The sequence below is a fragment of the Equus asinus genome, chromosome 2, assembly GCF_041296235.1.
Source record: "Equus asinus isolate D_3611 breed Donkey chromosome 2, EquAss-T2T_v2, whole genome shotgun sequence".
In the NCBI taxonomy this organism is placed as follows: Eukaryota; Metazoa; Chordata; class Mammalia; order Perissodactyla; family Equidae; genus Equus; species Equus asinus.
In genome coordinates this window covers 67,736,220-67,760,174 of record NC_091791.1, presented here as the reverse complement: position 1 = coordinate 67,760,174, position 23,955 = coordinate 67,736,220, and positions in this window count along the sequence as shown.

The window sequence follows — 23,955 nt, the reverse complement described above, 5'->3', positions numbered from 1 at the left end:
GGGACTATCTCTGTCTTTGGAAACAATTCAGCACTTTGTGCCTTGAAGCTCTAGGGCAATGTAGCACACCCACAGCAGAAGTTCTACTTCAGCCAGATCAGGCCTGCAAAGAAACTGCGTTTCACAGCCCTTTGTAAGGGATGTTCCCGGTAGGCTGTAAGAGCCCAATGCAGAACGAGTTGTTTCTTAGCTTCCCAAAGAGCTGGAAGCAAGTTGCTTTGGGGACTATCTCTGTCTTTGGAAACAATTCAGCACTTTGTGCCTTGAAGCTCTAGGGCAATGTAGCACACCCACAGCAGAAGTTCTACTTCAGCCAGATCAGGCCTGCAAAGAAACTGCGTTTCACAGCCCTTTGTAAGGGATGTTCCCGGTAGGCTGTAAGAGCCCAATGCAGAACGAGTTGTTTCTTAGCTTCCCAAAGAACTGGAAGCAAGATGCTTTGGGGACTATCTCTGTCTTTGGAAACAATTCAGCACTTTGTGCCTTGAAGCTCTAGGGCAATGTAGCACACCCACAGCAGAAGTTCTACTTCAGCCAGAACAGGCCTGCCAAGAAATTGCGTTCAACAGGACTTTGTAAGAGATGTTCCCCATAGGCTGTAAGAACACTGTGCAGAGCGAGTTGTTTCATAGCTTCCCATAGAGCTGGAAGCAAGATGCTTTGGGGCCTAGCTCTGTCTTTGGAAACAATTCAGCAGTTTGTGCCTTGAAGCTCTAGAGCAATGTAGCACACCCAGAGCAGAAGTTCTACTTCAGCCAGATCAGGCCTGCAAAGAAACTGCGTTTCAAGCCCTTTGTAAGGGATGTTCCCGGTAGGCTGTAAGAGCCCAATGCAGAACGAGTTGTTTCTTAGCTTCCCAAAGAGCTGGAAGCAAGATGCTTTGGGGACTATCTCTGTCTTTGGAAACAATTCAGCACTTTGTGCCTTGAAGCTCTAGGGCAATGTAGCACACCCACAGCAGAAGTTCTACTTCAGCCAGATCAGGCCTGCAAAGAAACTGCGTTTCACAGCCCTTTGTAAGGGATGTTCCCGGTAGGCTGTAAGAGCCCAATGCAGAACGAGTTGTTTCTTAGCTTCCCAAAGAGCTGGAAGCAAGATGCTTTGGGGACTATCTCTGTCTTTGGAAACAATTCAGCACTTTGTGCCTTGAAGCTCCAGGGCAATGTAGCACACCCAGAGCAGAAGTTCTACTTCAGCCAGATCAGGCCTGCAAAGAAACTGCGTTTCACAGCCCTTTGTAAGGGATGTTCCCGGTAGGCTGTAAGAGCCCAATGCAGAACGAGTTGTTTCTTAGCTTACCAAAGAGCTGGAAGCAAGATGCTTTGTGGACTATCTCTGTCTTTGGAAACAATTCAGCACTTTGTGCTTTGAAGCTCTAGGGCAATGTAGCACACCCACAGCAGAAGTTCTACTTCAGCCAGATCAGGCCTGCCAAGAAATTGCGTTCAACAGGACTTTGTAAGAGATGTTCCCCATAGGCTGTAAGAACACTGTGCAGAGCGAGTTGTTTCATAGCTTCCCATAGAGCTGGAAGCAAGATGCTTTGGGGCCTATCTCTGTCTTTGGAAACAATTCAGCAGTTTGTGCCTTGAAGCTCTAGAGCAATGTAGCACACCCAGAGCAGAAGTTCTACTTCAGCCAGATCAGGCCTGCAAAGAAACTGCGTTTCACAGCCCTTTGTAAGGGATGTTCCCGGTAGGCTGTAAGAGCCCAATGCAGAACGAGTTGTTTCTTAGCTTCCCAAAGAGCTGGAAGCAAGATGCTTTGGGGACTATCTCTGTCTTTGGAAACAATTCAGCACTTTGTGCCTTGAAGCTCTAGGGCAATGTAGCACACCCACAGCAGAAGTTCTACTTCAGCCAGATCAGGCCTGCAAAGAAACTGCGTTTCACAGCCCTTTGTAAGGGATGTTCCCGGTAGGCTGTAAGAGCCCAATGCAGAACGAGTTGTTTCTTAGCTTCCCAAAGAGCTGGAAGCAAGATGCTTTGGGGACTATCTCTGTCTTTGGAAACAATTCAGCACTTTGTGCCTTGAAGCTCTAGGGCAATGTAGCACACCCAGAGCAGAAGTTCTACTGCAGCCAGATCAGGCCTGCAAAGAAACTGCGTTTCACAGCCCTTTGTAAGGGATGTTCCCGGTAGGCTGTAAGAGCCCAATGCAGAGCGAGTTGTTTCTTAGCTTCCCAAAGAGCTGGAAGCAAGATGCTTTGGGGCCTATCTCTGTCTTTGGAAACAATTCAGCAGTTTGTGCCTTGAAGCTCTAGGGCAATGTAGCACACCCACAGCAGAAGTTCTACTTCAGCCAGATCAGGCCTGCAAAGAAACTGCGTTTCACAGCCCTTTGTAAGGGATGTTCCCGGTAGGCTGTAAGAGCCCAATGCAGAACGAGTTGTTTCTTAGCTTCCCAAAGAGCTGGAAGCAAGATGCTTTGTGGACTCTCTGTCTTTGGAAACAATTCAGCACTTTGTGCCTTGAAGCTCTAGGGCAATGTAGCACACCCACAGCAGAAGTTCTACTTCAGCCAGATCAGGCCTGCAAAGAAACTGCGTTTCACAGCCCTTTGTAAGTGATGTTCCCGGTAGGCTGTAAGAGCACAATGCAGAACGAGTTGTTTCTTAGCTTCCCAAAGAGCTGGAAGCAAGATGCTTTGGGGACTATCTCTGTCTTTGGAAACAATTCAGCACTTTGTGCCTTGAAGCTCTAGGGCAATGTAGCACACCCACAGCAGAAGTTCTACTTCAGCCAGATCAGGCCTGCAAAGAAACTGCGTTTCACAGCCCTTTGTAAGGGATGTTCCCGGTAGGCTGTAAGAGCCCAATGCAGAACGAGTTGTTTCTTAGCTTCCCAAAGAACTGGAAGCAAGATGCTTTGGGGACTATCTCTGTCTTTGGAAACAATTCAGCACTTTGTGCCTTGAAGCTCTAGGGCAATGTAGCACACCCACAGCAGAAGTTCTACTTCAGCCAGAACAGGCCTGCCAAGAAATTGCGTTCAACAGGACTTTGTAAGAGATGTTCCCCATAGGCTGTAAGAACACTGTGCAGAGCGAGTTGTTTCATAGCTTCCCATAGAGCTGGAAGCAAGATGCTTTGGGGCCTATCTCTGTCTTTGGAAACAATTCAGCAGTTTGTGCCTTGAAGCTCTAGAGCAATGTAGCACACCCAGAGCAGAAGTTCTACTTCAGCCAGATCAGGCCTGCAAAGAAACTGCGTTTCAAGCCCTTTGTAAGGGATGTTCCCGGTAGGCTGTAAGAGCCCAATGCAGAACGAGTTGTTTCTTAGCTTCCCAAAGAGCTGGAAGCAAGATGCTTTGGGGACTATCTCTGTCTTTGGAAACAATTCAGCACTTTGTGCCTTGAAGCTCTAGGGCAATGTAGCACACCCACAGCAGAAGTTCTACTTCAGCCAGATCAGGCCTGCAAAGAAACTGCGTTTCACAGCCCTTTGTAAGGGATGTTCCCGGTAGGCTGTAAGAGCCCAATGCAGAACGAGTTGTTTCTTAGCTTCCCAAAGAGCTGGAAGCAAGATGCTTTGGGGACTATCTCTGTCTTTGGAAACAATTCAGCACTTTGTGCCTTGAAGCTCCAGGGCAATGTAGCACACCCAGAGCAGAAGTTCTACTTCAGCCAGATCAGGCCTGCAAAGAAACTGCGTTTCACAGCCCTTTGTAAGGGATGTTCCCGGTAGGCTGTAAGAGCCCAATGCAGAACGAGTTGTTTCTTAGCTTCCCAAAGAGCTGGAAGCAAGATGCTTTGGGGACTATCTCTGTCTTTGGAAACAATTCAGCACTTTGTGCCTTGAAGCTCTAGGGCAATGTAGCACACCCACAGCAGAAGTTCTACTTCAGCCAGATCAGGCCTGCAAAGAAACTGCGTTTCACAGCCCTTTGTAAGGGATGTTCCCGGTAGGCTGTAAGAGCCCAATGCAGAACGAGTTGTTTCTTAGCTTCCCAAAGAGCTGGAAGCAAGATGCTTTGGGGACTATCTCTGTCTTTGGAAACAATTCAGCACTTTGTGCCTTGAAGCTCTAGGGCAATGTAGCACACCCACAGCAGAAGTTCTACTTCAGCCAGATCAGGCCTGCCAAGAAACTGCGTTCAACAGGACTTTGTAAGAGATGTTCCCCATAGGCTGTAAGAACACTGTGCAGAGCGAGTTGTTTCATAGCTTCACATAGAGCTGGAAGCAAGATTCTTTGGGGCCTATCTCTGTCTTTGGAAACAATTCAGCAGTTTGTGCCTTGAAGCTCTAGAGCAATGTAGCACACCCAGAGCAGAAGTTCTACTTCAGCCAGATCAGGCCTGCAAAGAAACTGCGTTTCACAGCCCTTTGTAAGGGATGTTCCCGGTAGGCTGTAAGAGCCCAATGCAGAGCGAGTTGTTTCTTAGCTTCCCAAAGAGCTGGAAGCAAGATGCTTTGGGGACTATCTCTGTCTTTGGAAACAATTCAGCACTTTGTGCCTTGAAGCTCTAGGGCAATGTAGCACACCCACAGCAGAAGTTCTACTTCAGCCAGATCAGGCCTGCAAAGAAACTGCGTTTCACAGCCCTTTGTAAGGGATGTTCCCGGTAGGCTGTAAGAGCCCAATGCAGAGCGAGTTGTTTCTTAGCTTCCCAAAGAGCTGGAAGCAAGATGCTTTGGGGACTATCTCTGTCTTTGGAAACAATTCAGCACTTTGTGCCTTGAAGCTCTAGGGCAATGTAGCACATCCAGAGCAGAAGTTCTACTTCAGCCAATCAGGCCTGCAAAGAAACTGCGTTTCACAGCCCTTTGTAAGGGATGTTCCCGGTAGGCTGTAAGAGCCCAATGCAGAGCGAGTTGTTTCTTAGCTTCCCAAAGAGCTGGAAGCAAGATGCTTTGGGGACTATCTCTGTCTTTGGAAACAATTCAGCACTTTGTGCCTTGAAGCTCTAGGGCAATGTAGCACACCCACAGCAGAAGTTCTACTTCAGCCAGATCAGGCCGGCAAAGAAACTGCGTTTCACAGCCCTTTGTAAGGGATGTTCCCGGTAGGCTGTAAGAGCCCAATGCAGAACGAGTTGTTTCTTAGCTTCCCAAAGAGCTGGAAGCAAGATGCTTTGGGGACTATCTCTGTCTTTGGAAACAATTCAGCACTTTGTGCCTTGAAGCTCTAGGGCAATGTAGCACACCCACAGCAGAAGTTCTACTTCAGCCAGATCAGGCCTGCAAAGAAACTGCGTTTCACAGCCCTTTGTAAGGGATGTTCCCGGTAGGCTGTAAGAGCCCAATGCAGAACGAGTTGTTTCTTAGCTTCCCAAAGAGCTGGAAGCAAGATGCTTTGGGGACTATCTCTGTCTTTGGAAACAATTCAGCACTTTGTGCCTTGAAGCTCTAGGGCAATGTAGCACATCCAGAGCAGAAGTTCTACTTCAGCCAATCAGGCCTGCAAAGAAACTGCGTTTCACAGCCCTTTGTAAGGGATGTTCCCGGTAGGCTGTAAGAGCCCAATGCAGAGCGAGTTGTTTCTTAGCTTCCCAAAGAGCTGGAAGCAAGATGCTTTGGGGACTATCTCTGTCTTTGGAAACAATTCAGCACTTTGTGCCTTGAAGCTCTAGGGCAATGTAGCACACCCACAGCAGAAGTTCTACTTCAGCCAGATCAGGCCTGCCAAGAAACTGCGTTCAACAGGACTTTGTAAGAGATGTTCCCCATAGGCTGTAAGAACACTGTGCAGAGCGAGTTGTTTCATAGCTTCCCATAGAGCTGGAAGCAAGATGCTTTGGGGCCTATCTTTGTCTTTGGAAACAATTCAGCAGTTTGTGCCTTGAAGCTCTAGAGCAATGTAGCACACCCACAGCAGAAGTTCTACTTCAGCCAGATCAGGCCTGCAAAGAAACTGCGTTTCACAGCCCTTTGTAAGGGATGTTCCCGGTAGGCTGTAAGAGCCCAATGCAGAGCGAGTTGTTTCTTAGCTTCCCAAAGAGCTGGAAGCAAGATGCTTTGGGGACTATCTCTGTCTTTGGAAACAATTCAGCACTTTGTGCCTTGAAGCTCTAGGGCAATGTAGCACACCCAGAGCAGAAGTTCTACTTCAGCCAGATCAGGCCTGCAAAGAAACTGCGTTTCACAGCCCTTTGTAAGGGATGTTCCCGGTAGGCTGTAAGAGCCCAATGCAGAGCGAGTTGTTTCTTAGCTTCCCAAAGAGCTGGAAGCAAGATGCTTTGGGGACTATCTCTGTCTTTGGAAACAATTCAGCACTTTGTGCCTTGAAGCTCTAGGGCAATGTAGCACACCCACAGCAGAAGTTCTACTTCAGCCAGATCAGGCCTGCAAAGAAACTGCGTTTCACAGCCCTTTGTAAGGGATGTTCCCGGTAGGCTGTAAGAGCCCAATGCAGAGCGAGTTGTTTCTTAGCTTCCCAAAGAGCTGGAAGCAAGATGCTTTGGGGACTATCTCTGTCTTTGGAAACAATTCAGCACTTTGTGCCTTGAAGCTCTAGGGCAATGTAGCACACCCACAGCAGAAGTTCTACTTCAGCCAGATCAGGCCTGCAAAGAAACTGCGTTTCACAGCCCTTTGTAAGGGATGTTCCCGGTAGGCTGTAAGAGCCCAATGCAGAACGAGTTGTTTCTTAGCTTCCCAAAGAGCTGGAAGCAAGATGCTTTGGGGACTATCTCTGTCTTTGGAAACAATTCAGCACTTTGTGCCTTGAAGCTCTAGGGCAATGTAGCACACCCACAGCAGAAGTTCTACTTCAGCCAGATCAGGCCTGCAAAGAAACTGCGTTTCACAGCCCTTTGTAAGGGATGTTCCCGGTAGGCTGTAAGAGCCCAATGCAGAACGAGTTGTTTCTTAGCTTCCCAAAGAGCTGGAAGCAAGATGCTTTGGGGACTATCTCTGTCTTTGGAAACAATTCAGCACTTTGTGCCTTGAAGCTCTAGGGCAATGTAGCACACCCACAGCAGAAGTTCTACTTCAGCCAGATCAGGCCTGCAAAGAAACTGCGTTTCACAGCCCTTTGTAAGGGATGTTCCCGGTAGGCTGTAAGAGCCCAATGCAGAGCGAGTTGTTTCTTAGCTTCCCAAAGAGCTGGAAGCAAGATGCTTTGGGGACTATCTCTGTCTTTGGAAACAATTCAGCACTTTGTGCCTTGAAGCTCTAGGGCAATGTAGCACACCCACAGCAGAAGTTCTACTTCAGCCAGATCAGGCCTGCAAAGAAACTGCGTTTCACAGCCCTTTGTAAGGGATGTTCCCGGTAGGCTGTAAGAGCCCAATGCAGAACGAGTTGTTTCTTAGCTTCCCAAAGAGCTGGAAGCAAGATGCTTTGGGGACTATCTCTGTCTTTGGAAACAATTCAGCACTTTGTGCCTTGAAGCTCTAGGGCAATGTAGCACACCCACAGCAGAAGTTCTACTTCAGCCAGATCAGGCCGGCAAAGAAACTGCGTTTCACAGCCCTTTGTAAGGGATGTTCCCGGTAGGCTGTAAGAGCCCAATGCAGAACGAGTTGTTTCTTAGCTTCCCAAAGAGCTGGAAGCAAGATGCTTTGGGGACTATCTCTGTCTTTGGAAACAATTCAGCACTTTGTGCCTTGAAGCTCTAGGGCAATGTAGCACACCCACAGCAGAAGTTCTACTTCAGCCAGATCAGGCCTGCAAAGAAACTGCGTTTCACAGCCCTTTGTAAGGGATGTTCCCGGTAGGCTGTAAGAGCCCAATGCAGAACGAGTTGGTTCTTAGCTTCCCAAAGAGCTGGAAGCAAGATGCTTTGGGGACTATCTCTGTCTTTGGAAACAATTCAGCACTTTGTGCCTTGAAGCTCTAGGGCAATGTAGCACACCCACAGCAGAAGTTCTACTTCAGCCAGATCAGGCCTGCCAAGAAACTGCGTTCAACAGGACTTTGTAAGAGATGTTCCCCATAGGCTGTAAGAACACTGTGCAGAGCGAGTTGTTTCATAGCTTCCCATAGAGCTGGAAGCAAGATGCTTTGGGGCCTATCTTTGTCTTTGGAAACAATTCAGCAGTTTGTGCCTTGAAGCTCTAGAGCAATGTAGCACACCCACAGCAGTTCTACTTCAGCCAGATCAGGCCTGCAAAGAAACTGCGTTTCACAGCCCTTTGTAAGGGATGTTCCCGGTAGGCTGTAAGAGCCCAATGCAGAGCGAGTTGTTTCTTAGCTTCCCAAAGAGCTGGAAGCAAGATGCTTTGGGGACTATCTCTGTCTTTGGAAACAATTCAGCACTTTGTGCCTTGAAGCTCTAGGGCAATGTAGCACACCCACAGCAGAAGTTCTACTTCAGCCAGATCAGGCCTGCAAAGAAACTGCGTTTCACAGCCCTTTGTAAGGGATGTTCCCGGTAGGCTGTAAGAGCCCAATGCAGAACGAGTTGTTTCTTAGCTTCCCAAAGAGCTGGAAGCAAGATGCTTTGGGGACTATCTCTGTCTTTGGAAACAATTCAGCACTTTGTGCCTTGAAGCTCTAGGGCAATGTAGCACACCCACAGCAGAAGTTCTACTTCAGCCAGATCAGGCCTGCAAAGAAACTGCGTTTCACAGCCCTTTGTAAGGGATGTTCCCGGTAGGCTGTAAGAGCCCAATGCAGAGCGAGTTGTTTCTTAGCTTCCCAAAGAGCTGGAAGCAAGATGCTTTGGGGACTATCTCTGTCTTTGGAAACAATTCAGCACTTTGTGCCTTGAAGCTCTAGGGCAATGTAGCACACCCACAGCAGAAGTTCTACTTCAGCCAGATCAGGCCTGCAAAGAAACTGCGTTTCACAGCCCTTTGTAAGGGATGTTCCCGGTAGGCTGTAAGAGCCCAATGCAGAACGAGTTGTTTCTTAGCTTCCCAAAGAGCTGGAAGCAAGATGCTTTGGGGACTATCTCTGTCTTTGGAAACAATTCAGCACTTTGTGCCTTGAAGCTCTAGGGCAATGTAGCACACCCACAGCAGAAGTTCTACTTCAGCCAGATCAGGCCGGCAAAGAAACTGCGTTTCACAGCCCTTTGTAAGGGATGTTCCCGGTAGGCTGTAAGAGCCCAATGCAGAACGAGTTGTTTCTTAGCTTCCCAAAGAGCTGGAAGCAAGATGCTTTGGGGACTATCTCTGTCTTTGGAAACAATTCAGCACTTTGTGCCTTGAAGCTCTAGGGCAATGTAGCACACCCACAGCAGAAGTTCTACTTCAGCCAGATCAGGCCTGCAAAGAAACTGCGTTTCACAGCCCTTTGTAAGGGATGTTCCCGGTAGGCTGTAAGAGCCCAATGCAGAACGAGTTGGTTCTTAGCTTCCCAAAGAGCTGGAAGCAAGATGCTTTGGGGACTATCTCTGTCTTTGGAAACAATTCAGCACTTTGTGCCTTGAAGCTCTAGGGCAATGTAGCACACCCACAGCAGAAGTTCTACTTCAGCCAGATCAGGCCTGCCAAGAAACTGCGTTCAACAGGACTTTGTAAGAGATGTTCCCCATAGGCTGTAAGAACACTGTGCAGAGCGAGTTGTTTCATAGCTTCCCATAGAGCTGGAAGCAAGATGCTTTGGGGCCTATCTTTGTCTTTGGAAACAATTCAGCAGTTTGTGCCTTGAAGCTCTAGAGCAATGTAGCACACCCACAGCAGTTCTACTTCAGCCAGATCAGGCCTGCAAAGAAACTGCGTTTCACAGCCCTTTGTAAGGGATGTTCCCGGTAGGCTGTAAGAGCCCAATGCAGAGCGAGTTGTTTCTTAGCTTCCCAAAGAGCTGGAAGCAAGATGCTTTGGGGACTATCTCTGTCTTTGGAAACAATTCAGCACTTTGTGCCTTGAAGCTCTAGGGCAATGTAGCACACCCACAGCAGAAGTTCTACTTCAGCCAGATCAGGCCTGCAAAGAAACTGCGTTTCACAGCCCTTTGTAAGGGATGTTCCCGGTAGGCTGTAAGAGCCCAATGCAGAGCGAGTTGTTTCTTAGCTTCCCAAAGAGCTGGAAGCAAGATGCTTTGGGGACTATCTCTGTCTTTGGAAACAATTCAGCACTTTGTGCCTTGAAGCTCTAGGGCAATGTAGCACACCCACAGCAGAAGTTCTACTTCAGCCAGATCAGGCCTGCAAAGAAACTGCGTTTCACAGCCCTTTGTAAGGGATGTTCCCGGTAGGCTGTAAGAGCCCAATGCAGAGCGAGTTGTTTCTTAGCTTCCCAAAGAGCTGGAAGCAAGATGCTTTGGGGACTATCTCTGTCTTTGGAAACAATTCAGCACTTTGTGCCTTGAAGCTCTAGGGCAATGTAGCACACCCACAGCAGACGTTCTACTTCAGCCAGATCAGGCCTGCAAAGAAACTGCGTTTCACAGCCCTTTGTAAGGGATGTTCCCGGTAGGCTGTAAGAGCCCAATGCAGAGCGAGTTGTTTCTTAGCTTCCCAAAGAGCTGGAAGCAAGATGCTTTGGGGACTATCTCTGTCTTTGGAAACAATTCAGCACTTTGTGCCTTGAAGCTCTAGGGCAATGTAGCACACCCACAGCAGAAGTTCTACTTCAGCCAGATCAGGCCTGCAAAGAAACTGCGTTTCACAGCCCTTTGTAAGGGATGTTCCCGGTAGGCTGTAAGAGCCCAATGCAGAACGAGTTGTTTCTTAGCTTCCCAAAGAGCTGGAAGCAAGATGCTTTGGGGACTATCTCTGTCTTTGGAAACAATTCAGCACTTTGTGCCTTGAAGCTCTAGGGCAATGTAGCACACCCACAGCAGAAGTTCTACTTCAGCCAGATCAGGCCTGCAAAGAAACTGCGTTTCACAGCCCTTTGTAAGGGATGTTCCCGGTAGGCTGTAAGAGCCCAATGCAGAGCGAGTTGTTTCTTAGCTTCCCAAAGAGCTGGAAGCAAGATGCTTTGGGGACTATCTCTGTCTTTGGAAACAATTCAGCACTTTGTGCCTTGAAGCTCTAGGGCAATGTAGCACACCCACAGCAGAAGTTCTACTTCAGCCAGATCAGGCCTGCAAAGAAACTGCGTTTCACAGCCCTTTGTAAGGGATGTTCCCGGTAGGCTGTAAGAGCCCAATGCAGAACGAGTTGTTTCTTAGCTTCCCAAAGAGCTGGAAGCAAGATGCTTTGGGGACTATCTCTGTCTTTGGAAACAATTCAGCACTTTGTGCCTTGAAGCTCTAGGGCAATGTAGCACACCCACAGCAGAAGTTCTACTTCAGCCAGATCAGGCCTGCAAAGAAACTGCGTTTCACAGCCCTTTGTAAGGGATGTTCCCGGTAGGCTGTAAGAGCCCAATGCAGAACGAGTTGTTTCTTAGCTTCCCAAAGAGCTGGAAGCAAGATGCTTTGGGGACTATCTCTGTCTTTGGAAACAATTCAGCACTTTGTGCCTTGAAGCTCCAGGGCAATGTAGCACACCCAGAGCAGAAGTTCTACTTCAGCCAGATCAGGCCTGCAAAGAAACTGCGTTTCACAGCCCTTTGTAAGGGATGTTCCCGGTAGGCTGTAAGAGCCCAATGCAGAACGAGTTGTTTCTTAGCTTCCCAAAGAGCTGGAAGCAAGATGCTTTGGGGACTATCTCTGTCTTTGGAAACAATTCAGCACTTTGTGCCTTGAAGCTCTAGGGCAATGTAGCACACCCACAGCAGAAGTTCTACTTCAGCCAGATCAGGCCTGCAAAGAAACTGCGTTTCACAGCCCTTTGTAAGGGATGTTCCCGGTAGGCTGTAAGAGCCCAATGCAGAACGAGTTGTTTCTTAGCTTCCCAAAGAGCTGGAAGCAAGATGCTTTGGGGACTATCTCTGTCTTTGGAAACAATTCAGCACTTTGTGCCTTGAAGCTCTAGGGCAATGTAGCACACCCACAGCAGAAGTTCTACTTCAGCCAGATCAGGCCTGCCAAGAAACTGCGTTCAACAGGACTTTGTAAGAGATGTTCCCCATAGGCTGTAAGAACACTGTGCAGAGCGAGTTGTTTCATAGCTTCACATAGAGCTGGAAGCAAGATTCTTTGGGGCCTATCTCTGTCTTTGGAAACAATTCAGCAGTTTGTGCCTTGAAGCTCTAGAGCAATGTAGCACACCCAGAGCAGAAGTTCTACTTCAGCCAGATCAGGCCTGCAAAGAAACTGCGTTTCACAGCCCTTTGTAAGGGATGTTCCCGGTAGGCTGTAAGAGCCCAATGCAGAGCGAGTTGTTTCTTAGCTTCCCAAAGAGCTGGAAGCAAGATGCTTTGGGGACTATCTCTGTCTTTGGAAACAATTCAGCACTTTGTGCCTTGAAGCTCTAGGGCAATGTAGCACACCCAGAGCAGAAGTTCTACTTCAGCCAGATCAGGCCTGCAAAGAAACTGCGTTTCACAGCCCTTTGTAAGGGATGTTCCCGGTAGGCTGTAAGAGCCCAATGCAGAGCGAGTTGTTTCTTAGCTTCCCAAAGAGCTGGAAGCAAGATGCTTTGGGGACTATCTCTGTCTTTGGAAACAATTCAGCACTTTGTGCCTTGAAGCTCTAGGGCAATGTAGCACATCCAGAGCAGAAGTTCTACTTCAGCCAATCAGGCCTGCAAAGAAACTGCGTTTCACAGCCCTTTGTAAGGGATGTTCCCGGTAGGCTGTAAGAGCCCAATGCAGAGCGAGTTGTTTCTTAGCTTCCCAAAGAGCTGGAAGCAAGATGCTTTGGGGACTATCTCTGTCTTTGGAAACAATTCAGCACTTTGTGCCTTGAAGCTCTAGGGCAATGTAGCACACCCACAGCAGAAGTTCTACTTCAGCCAGATCAGGCCGGCAAAGAAACTGCGTTTCACAGCCCTTTGTAAGGGATGTTCCCGGTAGGCTGTAAGAGCCCAATGCAGAACGAGTTGTTTCTTAGCTTCCCAAAGAGCTGGAAGCAAGATGCTTTGGGGACTATCTCTGTCTTTGGAAACAATTCAGCACTTTGTGCCTTGAAGCTCTAGGGCAATGTAGCACACCCACAGCAGAAGTTCTACTTCAGCCAGATCAGGCCTGCAAAGAAACTGCATTTCACAGCCCTTTGTAAGGGATGTTCCCGGTAGGCTGTAAGAGCCCAATGCAGAACGAGTTGTTTCTTAGCTTCCCAAAGAGCTGGAAGCAAGATGCTTTGGGGACTATCTCTGTCTTTGGAAACAATTCAGCACTTTGTGCCTTGAAGCTCTAGGGCAATGTAGCACACCCACAGCAGAAGTTCTACTTCAGCCAGATCAGGCCGGCAAAGAAACTGCGTTTCACAGCCCTTTGTAAGGGATGTTCCCGGTAGGCTGTAAGAGCCCAATGCAGAACGAGTTGGTTCTTAGCTTCCCAAAGAGCTGGAAGCAAGATGCTTTGGGGACTATCTCTGTCTTTGGAAACAATTCAGCACTTTGTGCCTTGAAGCTCTAGGGCAATGTAGCACACCCACAGCAGAAGTTCTACTTCAGCCAGATCAGGCCTGCCAAGAAACTGCGTTCAACAGGACTTTGTAAGAGATGTTCCCCATAGGCTGTAAGAACACTGTGCAGAGCGAGTTGTTTCATAGCTTCCCATAGAGCTGGAAGCAAGATGCTTTGGGGCCTATCTTTGTCTTTGGAAACAATTCAGCAGTTTGTGCCTTGAAGCTCTAGAGCAATGTAGCACACCCACAGCAGAAGTTCTACTTCAGCCAGATCAGGCCTGCAAAGAAACTGCGTTTCACAGCCCTTTGTAAGGGATGTTCCCGGTAGGCTGTAAGAGCCCAATGCAGAGCGAGTTGTTTCTTAGCTTCCCAAAGAGCTGGAAGCAAGATGCTTTGGGGACTATCTCTGTCTTTGGAAACAATTCAGCACTTTGTGCCTTGAAGCTCTAGGGCAATGTAGCACACCCAGAGCAGAAGTTCTACTTCAGCCAGATCAGGCCTGCAAAGAAACTGCGTTTCACAGCCCTTTGTAAGGGATGTTCCCGGTAGGCTGTAAGAGCCCAATGCAGAGCGAGTTGTTTCTTAGCTTCCCAAAGAGCTGGAAGCAAGATGCTTTGGGGACTATCTCTGTCTTTGGAAACAATTCAGCACTTTGTGCCTTGAAGCTCTAGGGCAATGTAGCACACCCACAGCAGAAGTTCTACTTCAGCCAGATCAGGCCTGCAAAGAAACTGCGTTTCACAGCCCTTTGTAAGGGATGTTCCCGGTAGGCTGTAAGAGCCCAATGCAGAGCGAGTTGTTTCTTAGCTTCCCAAAGAGCTGGAAGCAAGATGCTTTGGGGACTATCTCTGTCTTTGGAAACAATTCAGCACTTTGTGCCTTGAAGCTCTAGGGCAATGTAGCACACCCACAGCAGACGTTCTACTTCAGCCAGATCAGGCCTGCAAAGAAACTGCGTTTCACAGCCCTTTGTAAGGGATGTTCCCGGTAGGCTGTAAGAGCCCAATGCAGAGCGAGTTGTTTCTTAGCTTCCCAAAGAGCTGGAAGCAAGATGCTTTGGGGACTATCTCTGTCTTTGGAAACAATTCAGCACTTTGTGCCTTGAAGCTCTAGGGCAATGTAGCACACCCACAGCAGAAGTTCTACTTCAGCCAGATCAGGCCTGCAAAGAAACTGCGTTTCACAGCCCTTTGTAAGGGATGTTCCCGGTAGGCTGTAAGAGCCCAATGCAGAACGAGTTGTTTCTTAGCTTCCCAAAGAGCTGGAAGCAAGATGCTTTGGGGACTATCTCTGTCTTTGGAAACAATTCAGCACTTTGTGCCTTGAAGCTCTAGGGCAATGTAGCACACCCACAGCAGAAGTTCTACTTCAGCCAGATCAGGCCTGCAAAGAAACTGCGTTTCACAGCCCTTTGTAAGGGATGTTCCCGGTAGGCTGTAAGAGCCCAATGCAGAACGAGTTGTTTCTTAGCTTCCCAAAGAGCTGGAAGCAAGATGCTTTGGGGACTATCTCTGTCTTTGGAAACAATTCAGCACTTTGTGCCTTGAAGCTCTAGGGCAATGTAGCACACCCACAGCAGAAGTTCTACTTCAGCCAGATCAGGCCTGCAAAGAAACTGCGTTTCACAGCCCTTTGTAAGGGATGTTCCCGGTAGGCTGTAAGAGCCCAATGCAGAGCGAGTTGTTTCTTAGCTTCCCAAAGAGCTGGAAGCAAGATGCTTTGGGGACTATCTCTGTCTTTGGAAACAATTCAGCACTTTGTGCCTTGAAGCTCTAGGGCAATGTAGCACACCCACAGCAGAAGTTCTACTTCAGCCAGATCAGGCCTGCAAAGAAACTGCGTTTCACAGCCCTTTGTAAGGGATGTTCCCGGTAGGCTGTAAGAGCCCAATGCAGAACGAGTTGTTTCTTAGCTTCCCAAAGAGCTGGAAGCAAGATGCTTTGGGGACTATCTCTGTCTTTGGAAACAATTCAGCACTTTGTGCCTTGAAGCTCTAGGGCAATGTAGCACACCCACAGCAGAAGTTCTACTTCAGCCAGATCAGGCCTGCAAAGAAACTGCGTTTCACAGCCCTTTGTAAGGGATGTTCCCGGTAGGCTGTAAGAGCCCAATGCAGAACGAGTTGTTTCTTAGCTTCCCAAAGAGCTGGAAGCAAGATGCTTTGGGGACTATCTCTGTCTTTGGAAACAATTCAGCACTTTGTGCCTTGAAGCTCTAGGGCAATGTAGCACACCCAGAGCAGAAGTTCTACTTCAGCCAGATCAGGCCTGCAAAGAAACTGCGTTTCACAGCCCTTTGTAAGGGATGTTCCCGGTAGGCTGTAAGAGCCCAATGCAGAGCGAGTTGTTTCTTAGCTTCCCAAAGAGCTGGAAGCAAGATGCTTTGGGGACTATCTCTGTCTTTGGAAACAATTCAGCACTTTGTGCCTTGAAGCTCTAGGGCAATGTAGCACACCCACAGCAGAAGTTCTACTTCAGCCAGATCAGGCCTGCAAAGAAACTGCGTTTCACAGCCCTTTGTAAGGGATGTTCCCGGTAGGCTGTAAGAGCCCAATGCAGAACGAGTTGTTTCTTAGCTTCCCAAAGAGCTGGAAGCAAGATGCTTTGGGGACTATCTCTGTCTTTGGAAACAATTCAGCACTTTGTGCCTTGAAGCTCTAGGGCAATGTAGCACACCCACAGCAGAAGTTCTACTTCAGCCAGATCAGGCCTGCAAAGAAACTGCGTTTCACAGCCCTTTGTAAGGGATGTTCCCGGTAGGCTGTAAGAGCCCAATGCAGAACGAGTTGTTTCTTAGCTTCCCAAAGAGCTGGAAGCAAGATGCTTTGGGGACTATCTCTGTCTTTGGAAACAATTCAGCACTTTGTGCCTTGAAGCTCCAGGGCAATGTAGCACACCCAGAGCAGAAGTTCTACTTCAGCCAGATCAGGCCTGCAAAGAAACTGCGTTTCACAGCCCTTTGTAAGGGATGTTCCCGGTAGGCTGTAAGAGCCCAATGCAGAACGAGTTGTTTCTTAGCTTCCCAAAGAGCTGGAAGCAAGATGCTTTGGGGACTATCTCTGTCTTTGGAAACAATTCAGCACTTTGTGCCTTGAAGCTCTAGGGCAATGTAGCACACCCACAGCAGAAGTTCTACTTCAGCCAGATCAGGCCTGCAAAGAAACTGCGTTTCACAGCCCTTTGTAAGGGATGTTCCCGGTAGGCTGTAAGAGCCCAATGCAGAACGAGTTGTTTCTTAGCTTCCCAAAGAGCTGGAAGCAAGATGCTTTGGGGACTATCTCTGTCTTTGGAAACAATTCAGCACTTTGTGCCTTGAAGCTCTAGGGCAATGTAGCACACCCACAGCAGAAGTTCTACTTCAGCCAGATCAGGCCTGCCAAGAAACTGCGTTCAACAGGACTTTGTAAGAGATGTTCCCCATAGGCTGTAAGAACACTGTGCAGAGCGAGTTGTTTCATAGCTTCACATAGAGCTGGAAGCAAGATTCTTTGGGGCCTATCTCTGTCTTTGGAAACAATTCAGCAGTTTGTGCCTTGAAGCTCTAGAGCAATGTAGCACACCCAGAGCAGAAGTTCTACTTCAGCCAGATCAGGCCTGCAAAGAAACTGCGTTTCACAGCCCTTTGTAAGGGATGTTCCCGGTAGGCTGTAAGAGCCCAATGCAGAGCGAGTTGTTTCTTAGCTTCCCAAAGAGCTGGAAGCAAGATGCTTTGGGGACTATCTCTGTCTTTGGAAACAATTCAGCACTTTGTGCCTTGAAGCTCTAGGGCAATGTAGCACACCCACAGCAGAAGTTCTACTTCAGCCAGATCAGGCCTGCAAAGAAACTGCGTTTCACAGCCCTTTGTAAGGGATGTTCCCGGTAGGCTGTAAGAGCCCAATGCAGAGCGAGTTGTTTCTTAGCTTCCCAAAGAGCTGGAAGCAAGATGCTTTGGGGACTATCTCTGTCTTTGGAAACAATTCAGCACTTTGTGCCTTGAAGCTCTAGGGCAATGTAGCACATCCAGAGCAGAAGTTCTACTTCAGCCAATCAGGCCTGCAAAGAAACTGCGTTTCACAGCCCTTTGTAAGGGATGTTCCCGGTAGGCTTTAAGAGCCCAATGCAGAGCGAGTTGTTTCTTAGCTTCCCAAAGAGCTGGAAGCAAGATGCTTTGGGGACTATCTCTGTCTTTGGAAACAATTCAGCACTTTGTGCCTTGAAGCTCTAGGGCAATGTAGCACACCCACAGCAGAAGTTCTACTTCAGCCAGATCAGGCCGGCAAAGAAACTGCGTTTCACAGCCCTTTGTAAGGGATGTTCCCGGTAGGCTGTAAGAGCCCAATGCAGAACGAGTTGTTTCTTAGCTTCCCAAAGAGCTGGAAGCAAGATGCTTTGGGGACTATCTCTGTCTTTGGAAACAATTCAGCACTTTGTGCCTTGAAGCTCTAGGGCAATGTAGCACACCCACAGCAGAAGTTCTACTTCAGCCAGATCAGGCCTGCCAAGAAACTGCGTTCAACAGGACTTTGTAAGAGATGTTCCCCATAGGCTGTAAGAACACTGTGCAGAGCGAGTTGTTTCATAGCTTCCCATAGAGCTGGAAGCAAGATGCTTTGGGGCCTATCTTTGTCTTTGGAAACAATTCAGCAGTTTGTGCCTTGAAGCTCTAGAGCAATGTAGCACACCCACAGCAGAAGTTCTACTTCAGCCAGATCAGGCCTGCAAAGAAACTGCGTTTCACAGCCCTTTGTAAGGGATGTTCCCGGTAGGCTGTAAGAGCCCAATGCAGAGCGAGTTGTTTCTTAGCTTCCCAAAGAGCTGGAAGCAAGATGCTTTGGGGACTATCTCTGTCTTTGGAAACAATTCAGCACTTTGTGCCTTGAAGCTCTAGGGCAATGTAGCACACCCAGAGCAGAAGTTCTACTTCAGCCAGATCAGGCCTGCAAAGAAACTGCGTTTCACAGCCCTTTGTAAGGGATGTTCCCAGTAGGCTGTAAGAGCCCAATGCAGAGCGAGTTGTTTCTTAGCTTCCCAAAGAGCTGGAAGCAAGATGCTTTGGGGACTATCTCTGTCTTTGGAAACAATTCAGCACTTTGTGCCTTGAAGCTCTAGGGCAATGTAGCACACCCACAGCAGAAGTTCTACTTCAGCCAGATCAGGCCTGCAAAGAAACTGCGTTTCACAGCCCTTTGTAAGGGATGTTCCCGGTAGGCTGTAAGAGCCCAATGCAGAGCGAGTTGTTTCTTAGCTTCCCAAAGAGCTGGAAGCAAGATGCTTTGGGGACTATCTCTGTCTTTGGAAACAATTCAGCACTTTGTGCCTTGAAGCTCTAGGGCAATGTAGCACACCCACAGCAGACGTTCTACTTCAGCCAGATCAGGCCTGCAAAGAAACTGCGTTTCACAGCCCTTTGTAAGGGATGTTCCCGGTAGGCTGTAAGAGCCCAATGCAGAGCGAGTTGTTTCTTAGCTTCCCAAAGAGCTGGAAGCAAGATGCTTTGGGGACTATCTCTGTCTTTGGAAACAATTCAGCACTTTGTGCCTTGAAGCTCTAGGGCAATGTAGCACACCCACAGCAGAAGTTCTACTTCAGCCAGATCAGGCCTGCAAAGAAACTGCGTTTCACAGCCCTTTGTAAGGGATGTTCCCGGTAGGCTGTAAGAGCCCAATGCAGAGCGAGTTGTTTCTTAGCTTCCCAAAGAGCTGGAAGCAAGATGCTTTGGGGACTATCTCTGTCTTTGGAAACAATTCAGCACTTTGTGCCTTGAAGCTCTAGGGCAATGTAGCACACCCACAGCAGAAGTTCTACTTCAGCCAGATCAGGCCTGCAAAGAAACTGCGTTTCACAGCCCTTTGTAAGGGATGTTCCCGGTAGGCTGTAAGAGCCCAATGCAGAACGAGTTGTTTCTTAGCTTCCCAAAGAGCTGGAAGCAAGATGCTTTGGGGACTATCTCTGTCTTTGGAAACAATTCAGCACTTTGTGTCTTGAAGCTCTAGGGCAATGTAGCACACCCACAGCAGAAGTTCTACTTCAGCCAGATCTGGCCTGCAAAGAAACTGCGTTTCACAGCCCTTTGTAAGGGATGTTCCCGGTAGGCTGTAAGAGCCCAATGCAGAACGAGTTGTTTCTTAGCTTCCCAAAGAGCTGGAAGCAAGATGCTTTGGGGACTATCTCTGTCTTTGGAAACAATTCAGCACTTTGTGCCTTGAAGCTCTAGGGCAATGTAGCACACCCACAGCAGAAGTTCTACTTCAGCCAGATCAGGCCGGCAAAGAAACTGCGTTTCACAGCCCTTTGTAAGGGATGTTCCCGGTAGGCTGTAAGAGCCCAATGCAGAACGAGTTGGTTCTTAGCTTCCCAAAGAGCTGGAAGCAAGATGCTTTGGGGACTATCTCTGTCTTTGGAAACAATTCAGCACTTTGTGCCTTGAAGCTCTAGGGCAATGTAGCACACCCACAGCAGAAGTTCTACTTCAGCCAGATCAGGCCTGCCAAGAAACTGCGTTCAACAGGACTTTGTAAGAGATGTTCCCCATAGGCTGTAAGAACACTGTGCAGAGCGAGTTGTTTCATAGCTTCCCATAGAGCTGGAAGCAAGATGCTTTGGGGCCTATCTTTGTCTTTGGAAACAATTCAGCAGTTTGTGCCTTGAAGCTCTAGAGCAATGTAGCACACCCACAGCAGAAGTTCTACTTCAGCCAGATCAGGCCTGCAAAGAAACTGCGTTTCACAGCCCTTTGTAAGGGATGTTCCCGGTAGGCTGTAAGAGCCCAATGCAGAGCGAGTTGTTTCTTAGCTTCCCAAAGAGCTGGAAGCAAGATGCTTTGGGGACTATCTCTGTCTTTGGAAACAATTCAGCACTTTGTGCCTTGAAGCTCTAGGGCAATGTAGCACACCCACAGCAGACGTTCTACTTCAGCCAGATCAGGCCTGCAAAGAAACTGCGTTTCACAGCCCTTTGTAAGGGATGTTCCCGGTAGGCTGTAAGAGCCCAATGCAGAGCGAGTTGTTTCTTAGCTTCCCAAAGAGCTGGAAGCAAGATGCTTTGGGGACTATCTCTGTCTTTGGAAACAATTCAGCACTTTGTGCCTTGAAGCTCTAGGGCAATGTAGCACACCCACAGCAGAAGTTCTACTTCAGCCAGATCAGGCCTGCAAAGAAACTGCGTTTCACAGCCCTTTGTAAGGGATGTTCCCGGTAGGCTGTAAGAGCCCAATGCAGAGCGAGTTGTTTCTTAGCTTCCCAAAGAGCTGGAAGCAAGATGCTTTGGGGACTATCTCTGTCTTTGGAAACAATTCAGCACTTTGTGCCTTGAAGCTCTAGGGCAATGTAGCACACCCACAGCAGAAGTTCTACTTCAGCCAGATCAGGCCTGCAAAGAAACTGCGTTTCACAGCCCTTTGTAAGGGATGTTCCCGGTAGGCTGTAAGAGCCCAATGCAGAGCGAGTTGTTTCTTAGCTTCCCAAAGAGCTGGAAGCAAGATGCTTTGGGGACTATCTCTGTCTTTGGAAACAATTCAGCACTTTGTGCCTTGAAGCTCTAGGGCAATGTAGCACACCCACAGCAGAAGTTCTACTTCAGCCAGATCAGGCCTGCAAAGAAACTGCGTTTCACAGCCCTTTGTAAGGGATGTTCCCGGTAGGCTGTAAGAGCCCAATGCAGAACGAGTTGTTTCTTAGCTTCCCAAAGAGCTGGAAGCAAGATGCTTTGGGGACTATCTCTGTCTTTGGAAACAATTCAGCACTTTGTGCCTTGAAGCTCTAGGGCAATGTAGCACACCCACAGCAGAAGTTCTACTTCAGCCAGATCAGGCCTGCAAAGAAACTGCGTTTCACAGCCCTTTGTAAGGGATGTTCCCGGTAGGCTGTAAGAGCCCAATGCAGAGCGAGTTGTTTCTTAGCTTCCCAAAGAGCTGGAAGCAAGATGCTTTGGGGACTATCTCTGTCTTTGGAAACAATTCAGCACTTTGTGCCTTGAAGCTCTAGGGCAATGTAGCACACCCACAGCAGAAGTTCTACTTCAGCCAGATCAGGCCGGCAAAGAAACTGCGTTTCACAGCCCTTTGTAAGGGATGTTCCCGGTAGGCTGTAAGAGCCCAATGCAGAACGAGTTGGTTCTTAGCTTCCCAAAGAGCTGGAAGCAAGATGCTTTGGGGACTATCTCTGTCTTTGGAAACAATTCAGCACTTTGTGCCTTGAAGCTCTAGGGCAATGTAGCACACCCACAGCAGAAGTTCTACTTCAGCCAGATCAGGCCTGCCAAGAAACTGCGTTCAACAGGACTTTGTAAGAGATGTTCCCCATAGGCTGTAAGAACACTGTGCAGAGCGAGTTGTTTCATAGCTTCCCATAGAGCTGGAAGCAAGATGCTTTGGGGCCTATCTTTGTCTTTGGAAACAATTCAGCAGTTTGTGCCTTGAAGCTCTAGAGCAATGTAGCACACCCACAGCAGAAGTTCTACTTCAGCCAGATCAGGCCTGCAAAGAAACTGCGTTTCACAGCCCTTTGTAAGGGATGTTCCCGGTAGGCTGTAAGAGCCCAATGCAGAGCGAGTTGTTTCTTAGCTTCCCAAAGAGCTGGAAGCAAGATGCTTTGGGGACTATCTCTGTCTTTGGAAACAATTCAGCACTTTGTGCCTTGAAGCTCTAGGGCAATGTAGCACACCCACAGCAGACGTTCTACTTCAGCCAGATCAGGCCTGCAAAGAAACTGCGTTTCACAGCCCTTTGTAAGGGATGTTCCCGGTAGGCTGTAAGAGCCCAATGCAGAGCGAGTTGTTTCTTAGCTTCCCAAAGAGCTGGAAGCAAGATGCTTTGGGGACTATCTCTGTCTTTGGAAACAATTCAGCACTTTGTGCCTTGAAGCTCTAGGGCAATGTAGCACACCCACAGCAGAAGTTCTACTTCAGCCAGATCAGGCCTGCAAAGAAACTGCGTTTCACAGCCCTTTGTAAGGGATGTTCCCGGTAGGCTGTAAGAGCCCAATGCAGAGCGAGTTGTTTCTTAGCTTCCCAAAGAGCTGGAAGCAAGATGCTTTGGGGACTATCTCTGTCTTTGGAAACAATTCAGCACTTTGTGCCTTGAAGCTCTAGGGCAATGTAGCACACCCACAGCAGAAGTTCTACTTCAGCCAGATCAGGCCTGCAAAGAAACTGCGTTTCACAGCCCTTTGTAAGGGATGTTCCCGGTAGGCTGTAAGAGCCCAATGCAGAGCGAGTTGTTTCTTAGCTTCCCAAAGAGCTGGAAGCAAGATGCTTTGGGGACTATCTCTGTCTTTGGAAACAATTCAGCACTTTGTGCCTTGAAGCTCTAGGGCAATGTAGCACACCCACAGCAGAAGTTCTACTTCAGCCAGATCAGGCCTGCAAAGAAACTGCGTTTCACAGCCCTTTGTAAGGGATGTTCCCGGTAGGCTGTAAGAGCCCAATGCAGAACGAGTTGTTTCTTAGCTTCCCAAAGAGCTGGAAGCAAGATGCTTTGGGGACTATCTCTGTCTTTGGAAACAATTCAGCACTTTGTGCCTTGAAGCTCTAGGGCAATGTAGCACACCCACAGCAGAAGTTCTACTTCAGCCAGATCAGGCCTGCAAAGAAACTGCGTTTCACAGCCCTTTGTAAGGGATGTTCCCGGTAGGCTGTAAGAGCCCAATGCAGAGCGAGTTGTTTCTTAGCTTCCCAAAGAGCTGGAAGCAAGATGCTTTGGGGACTATCTCTGTCTTTGGAAACAATTCAGCACTTTGTGCCTTGAAGCTCTAGGGCAATGTAGCACACCCACAGCAGAAGTTCTACTTCAGCCAGATCAGGCCTGCAAAGAAACTGCGTTTCACAGCCCTTTGTAAGGGATGTTCCCGGTAGGCTGTAAGAGCCCAATGCAGAACGAGTTGTTTCTTAGCTTCCCAAAGAGCTGGAAGCAAGATGCTTTGGGGACTATCTCTGTCTTTGGAAACAATTCAGCACTTTGTGCCTTGAAGCTCTAGGGCAATGTAGCACACCCACAGCTGAAGTTCTACTTCAGCCAGATCAGGCCTGCAAAGAAACTGCGTTTCACAGCCCTTTGTAAGGGATGTTCCCGGTAGGCTGTAAGAGCCCAATGCAGAACGAGTTGTTTCTTAGCTTCCCAAAGAGCTGGAAGCAAGATGCTTTGGGGACTATCTCTGTCTTTGGAAACAATTCAGCACTTTGTGCCTTGAAGCTCTAGGGCAATGTAGCACACCCACAGCAGAAGTTCTACTTCAGCCAGATCAGGCCTGCAAAGAAACTGCGTTTCACAGCCCTTTGTAAGGGATGTTCCCGGTAGGCTGTAAGAGCCCAATGCAGAGCGAGTTGTTTCTTAGCTTCCCAAAGAGCTGGAAGCAAGATGCTTTGGGGACTATCTCTGTCTTTGGAAACAATTCAGCACTTTGTGCCTTGAAGCTCTAGGGCAATGTAGCACACCCACAGCAGAAGTTCTACTTCAGCCAGATCAGGCCTGCAAAGAAACTGCGTTTCACAGCCCTTTGTAAGGGATGTTCCCGGTAGGCTGTAAGAGCCCAATGCAGAACGAGTTGTTTCTTAGCTTCCCAAAGAGCTGGAAGCAAGATGCTTTGGGGACTATCTCTGTCTTTGGAAACAATTCAGCACTTTGTGTCTTGAAGCTCTAGGGCAATGTAGCACACCCACAGCAGAAGTTCTACTTCAGCCAGATCTG